Genomic DNA, 6406 nt, shown 5'->3' on the forward strand with positions numbered 1-6406 from the left:
AATGTATACATGCATAAAGTACACCCACAAATAGTTTATGCACTTACATACATGGAGATAAATAACATAACACAACAAAAGCAAAAAGAATAAAAATGGACTGAAAAGACCAGGGGAAGGGGGGAGGGGAGGGGGAGGGGAAGGGGAGAAAGCAACCCTCCAATCCATCTCTAAAAAAGTACACTATGCACATGATACAGTGCTCCAAATAAGGGGGGGGGTGGGACAGCAGAGAGAATGGAAACAAAACGGACACATTATGGGATCATGTTTATCTCCAACTCTTCGTTGAGCCCCCTGGGAGACAAGGAATTCAGAGTGAATATCCAAAAAGTTTCCCTGCGACATAGGGTCTGGAAACATTCAGTGCCGGTTCACACTTATGCGCTTGTACTGCGAATGCGAAAGTTCTAAATAGTCTCCAATCGCATGCATTTCCAAAATACATTGAATTCATGATGGTCGTTCACATGTATGCGTTGCGATCCAGATGCAAATGTGATGCGATGATAAAAAGGGTCTTGTGCAAGTTTACAGCGCTCCTTTGCTAATTTAGTCTCCATAGACATGAATGTAAATCGGTCTGAACTCGCATGTACAGTTCAGATATGTGCGAATATGTGTACAGTTTGTCCCTTCAGCTCCACCCCTCTATTTCCTGTCCCGAGCCTCCATGTGACATCCACAAAAATCTTGGACATCCACACACATCTTGGACATCCACAAACATGGCACCCAAATGTATTGGGATCGACAATGAGGAGCTGATCAGGCTTGTCCGTGCCAGGCCATATATATGGGACAGCCGTACAGCAGAATACAAAAATAATGCTCTGAAGAAAAGAGGGTGGGAAGAGATTTGTGCAAGCCTGTATGAGGACTGGAATGGATTCACACCCCAAGTGCGGAAACATAAAGGTAAGAAGATATGTTCTATGGTTCCTGTGTGTATATATTCATCACAGAAAAGGGATCTATGGGGGCCCTGATGTGAAGGGGATCTATGGGGGGCCCTGATGTTAAGGGGATCTATGGGGGGCTCTGATTTTAAAGGGGATCAATGGGGGGCCCTGATGTGAAGGGGATCAATGGGGGGCCCTGATGTGAAGGGGATCTATGGGGGGCCCTGATTTGAAAGGGGATCAATGGGGGCCCTGATGTGAAGGGGATCTATGGTGGGCCCTGATGTGAAGGGGATCTATGGGGGGGCCCTGATGTGAAGGGGATCTATGGGGGGCCCTGATGTGAAGGGGATCTATGGGGGGCCCTGATGTGAAGGGGATCTATGGGGGGCCCTGATTTGAAAGGGGATCAATGGGGGACCCTGATGTGAAGGGGATCTATGGGGGGCCCTGATGTGAAGGGGATAAATGGGGGGCCCTGATGTGAAGGGGATAAATGGGGGGCCCTGATGTGAAGGGGATCTATGGGGGGCCCTGATTTGAAAGGGGATCAATGGGGGCCCTGATGTGAAGGGGATCTATGGGGGGCCCTGATGTGAAGGGGATCTATGGGGGGCCCTGATGTGAAGGGGATCTATGGTGGGCCCTGCTCCAAAGGGCGGAGCAAGTGGAAGACCATGCATGCTCAGTATGTAACCACAAATGAAAAGAAGTGAATTACGCAATGTTGAACATTTGAACAATAGTGTATTTATTTAAACAAAGTACAGATAATGAATGAACACTCTTTATTGAATGGCATCAAGCTGCCATGGCACTTGACCGGCAGGACTCATAAAGAAGTCTGTAAAATCCTCCCTGATGTTGGCCCCTCTGTAGTTTCCCCTGGTATGGATCCACTCTGCGCCTTCCATATCATCCATCAACGAGTCCTCGAAGAGGTATCCATCTCTTGATCTAACAAAATTGTGGAGTGCACAGGCAGTTTTGACAGCAATTATGGCGTTATCTATGGTTAGAGTCATTGGTGTGTGAAGAAATCGCCACTTATTTGCTAGAATTCCAAAACTACACTCCACAACTCTGCGCGCTCTTGTGAGCCTGTAGTTGAAAACTCTCTATTCGATAGTCAGTGAGCGATTTGCATATGGGCGTAGCAGGTGTTCTGAAAGCGCAAAAGCCTCGTCCCCAACAAAAATAAATGGGAGACTGGGTTGAGATGTTCATGGCAGTGGTCGTTCATGTGAGAGGTCCAGGCTTTTGGCACGAAGCATTTTTCCAAAACTGGAGTGGGAAAAAATGCTGGAGTCGGAACTGCTCCCGTACGAACCAACATCTATGTAGGTGAATGAGTAATTTGCATCCGCCACTGCCAGCAAAACCAATGAAAAATATTTTTTGTAATTAAAATATTTGGTACCGCTACCAACTGGTCTCACAATCCTGATGTGCTTGCCATCTATAGCACCGACACAGTTAGGGAAGTTGCAGCGCTCCCAAAAAAGATCAGCTACAGAGATCCACTCCTCTTTGGTTGGTTTTCTCATCACCACATCTCTTAGGACCTCCCAAATGGCAATACAGGTATCACGCACAATTGTGCTCACAGTGGATTTCCCCAATTTGAATTCGTAATGCAAGCTCGCAAATGAATTTCCAGTTCCAAGGTACCTGAAATAAAAAATAGAAAATTATTATTAGTCATGTTTTTCTCTTACAGAATTACTAATATGAACAAGATGGCATAGCCTCAAGGACACCCTGCAAAGGCACAAGAGACTAGAACGTGAGGCGAGAAGTGGATCTGGTGCCCCCCCTAAGCGTCCATATGCCTTTGCCAGATGTCTGGATTTTCTGCTACCGGTTCTAGAAATGCGAAAGTTATTGTCAAATTCCCTCTTTCACTTATTAACCCATCCTTCCCCCTCCCTCTTCGCCCCCACCCCCACCCCCCCCCCCCCCACCCCCAACCTCCTCACCTTCCAATCCCCACCTATCATCTAAATTGTATTTGGAGCGGATAATGAAAAGTAGTTACATATTTGTAATTGCAGCACACAAGCAAGTTGGGAGGAGGTGGAGAATGAGCAGGAGGAAGGGGAGGAGGAGGAGCATGCAGCTCAAGTTGACGAAGAAGAAGGCATCGCATTTGCATGTTCAAATGTTGATAACGTTGAAATTGAGGCACAGGGCTTGGATGAGTCCATATCCGCTCAGGAACTGGAACTGGAGTACAATGAAACTGACGCTTCCACGCCTTCCACCAAGCCACTAAGTCGAGGCAGTTGAGGCTCTACATCCCACAGGAGGCGAGGCAGCAGGGCAACTGCTCAGGCGGAAGAAAACAAGCAGACAAAACACTTACTAGACATTATGTCTGGCATCAGCCAGCAAATAGATGCACATAGATGCCCACACACATTATTTGCTCACAGTTTGGTGCCTCTTCTCAAAGAGGTCCCGCCTGAAAGGTATTTTGAGATGAGAATGGCAGTACAAAACTGTATACATTCGTTCTCTGTACCACGACAGTTCCCGCAAGACAATCCATGGACCCCAAATTTCACACCCATTCATTCTGCCATTCCACCAAACCCTTATCCACCCAGTTTTGAACGATACCGGAGCATTCATGAGACCCCTAGATCTCAAATCCCATATCCTATTCCTTCCCCAATTCCCTCTGTAATCCCCCCCCCCCACAGTAGAACATCGGATGTCTCCGCTTCTTCCCATTTCCCCCCCTCCAGCAGACCACCACCACCACCACAATTAAGTGCATTTGCATCAAACGTACCTCCACCCTATCCACAATATAGGCCCCCAAGTGGACCGTCAAATAGAAATCCATCCCCGCTTGTGCCATTCAGGCTATATCCCAACACCTTGGATCATACACCCTCAAGCTCTTCAACACCACTTGATCCGGATCAGAGTTCACCTAATTTTTTGGATCTTTAGGACACTTGCCACTGTATCGCCATGTTGACCAAAGTTGTCTTTTTTGACCAAATGTTTCTGTTTTTTGTTCTTTTGTTCTTGTTATATGCAACAAAATAAAAAATAAAGAAAAACTTTTTTTTGAAGTCGACTTTGCCATCATATCTGTCTGCATTCACTGTATTGCTTACTATGGAGAAAAAAATACATGACATTTGACAAAATATATCACACTTACCGTAATGTAACAAGCAATCTGGTGCTATTCTGACGCTCCAAACGGGAAAAGAGTAGTCCAAGTAATTCATCAAAACTAAGAAATAAAAAACACAACACACGTAAGTGGCAAGCAAAAGGGGGGCGTGGGGAGCTTCTGGAATGATTTGGGGGTAGATATAGGTGAAAAGAGAGAGGGGAAAAAGAGAGAAATAGAGGGAAGCAGCAAAAAAGAGAGAAAGAGAAGGAGAGACTCCCTCTCACATACTAACCTATTAACTGACATCCGAGTATAGTTGAAGAACTTCTCTTCATGTTGACGGAGATGATTATAGAGGACACTGAACTGACCTCTCTCTTCCCTATTTGAAATTATGGGATGAACCCAATATCTTCGTTTTCTCATCATCATAAATCCTCATCCTCCTCCTCCTCCTCTCTTTGTCCATATTGATCAAGACTGCAGCAGTGACAGTAGCAACTGCTGCCATGACCAAGGGCAAATGAAACATACTGCCAAAAACAATGACATAAAATACACTAAAACACAGCTGACACTCCACAACATACTCTCCCCACAAAAACCAGGAAGTCCACAGGAAGTTTACACCCATTTTATTTGGATTGGCCGAAGCAGAAATCGCATCTGAGCTTAATTAACATGATTTACGCAATACAATTCGCATTGCAATCGCGCTGTACTATTTAAAAACGCAAGGTAAACTCACACTGCAAATTCGCATTGCAAGCAAGCGCATAAGTGTGAACCGGCACTCAGCAACCGAGTCGCAGGAATGGTCTCGATGACCCAAACACACAAACCCTCAGTGGGCTTGTTGTGGTAAGAGAGAAAGTGTCTGGGAACACTGTGTTCCACAGAACCCTTCTCAATAGGTATCCTGTGGTCCCCAAAACAGGCCCACACTGTGCGGATAGTGCAGCCTACGTAAAGGAAGCCACAGGGACAGGTCAAGCAGTACATCACAAAATCAGTGGAACAACTGTAAAAATGTTTGAGAGTGTACTTCTTCCCTAGTAAGTCCGAGAACCATTTTTGTCTGTGTGTGTAACAAAGGGGCACATTTTACACAGTATCTTTTTGCATTGGAACATGCCCACTAAGTTACAGAACGTGGTCAAGGACTGTGTGGAAGTCTTAGGCGCAGGGATTCTGGTGGGAGCTACAATGTTTTTGACACTCCTCGGTTTCCTGTAGATGACCCTGGAACGCACTGGAAGAACAGGAGCCAATTTGGGATCCCCCTTGAGAATGCCCCAGTGACACCTGATGATGTTCTCCATTTCTCTGTGGGCATGATGGTATGGGGTGATGAATTTAACATCACCATGAGCTGACAGAGTAGGGGCAGATTTGGTGCTAGGGGGGTGTCTGCATTCCTCAAAGGCTGTATGGACTAGAGCAGGGTCATACCCCTTCTCAAGAAATCTGGTAGTCAGAATTTTGCCCTGTGCTTCATAGTCCTCCTCAAGGGAGCAATTGTTTCTGAGCCTGCAAAATTGGCCCTTGGGGATATTACGTATCCACTTGGGATGGTGACAGCTGTCAAAGTGGAGATACGAATTTCCCGCAGAGGGTTTGAAATGTGTCTTGACACATTGTGTCTAGACACAATCTGACCCTCTTTGTGGGACAGCTCCAGATCCAGAAAAACCAAAAAGGATGAATCGAAAACATGAGTGAAAGAAATGCCCATATTGTTGTTATTGCAGTATTCAATGAAAGGGACTATAGTGGAAGAAGGCTCATCCCAGATGACCACCACGTCATCAATGTATCTGCCGTAATACACTAGACGAGAGGCAAAGATACTGTGTAAAATGTGCCCCCTTTGTTACACACAGACAAAAATGGTTCTCGGACTCACTAGGGAAGAAGTACACCCTCAAACATTTTTACAGTTGTTCCACTGATTTTATGTTGTACTGCTTGACCTGCCCCTGTGGCCTCCTCTAGGTAGGCCGCACTATCTGCACAGTGTGGGCCCTTTTTTTGGACCACAGGAGACTCATTGAGAAGGGTTCTGTGGAACACAGTGTTCCCAGACACTTTCTCTCTCAACACAACAAGTTCACTGAGGGTTTGCGTGTTTGGGTCATCGAGACCATTCCTGCGACTCGTTTGCTGAATTTTTCCAGACCCTATGTCGCAGGGAAACTTTTTGGATATTCACTCTGAATTCATTGTCTCCCGGGGGGCTCAACGAAGAGTTGGAGATTAACACAATCCTATAATGTGGCCGTTTTGTTTCCATTTTTTCTGCCGTCCCACCCCCACAGCCCCCCCCCCTTTGGAGCACTGTATCATGTGTATAATATACTTTTTTTAG

General features: G+C 46.0%; 1 pseudogene across 1 annotated transcript; it reads right to left on the minus strand.

Annotated features, from left to right (window-relative positions):
- Positions 1–1690: 1690 nt before the first annotated feature.
- On the minus strand, positions 1691–2590 carry LOC309565984 (annotated as a pseudogene). Its single transcript has one exon. The product of its transcript is annotated as an uncharacterized misc_RNA (transcript).
- Positions 2591–6406: the final 3816 nt, after the last annotated feature.

This window comes from Pelophylax lessonae (genome assembly GCF_965119305.1).
Source record: "Pelophylax lessonae genome assembly, chromosome: 10".
In the NCBI taxonomy this organism is placed as follows: domain Eukaryota; kingdom Metazoa; phylum Chordata; class Amphibia; order Anura; family Ranidae; genus Pelophylax; species Pelophylax lessonae.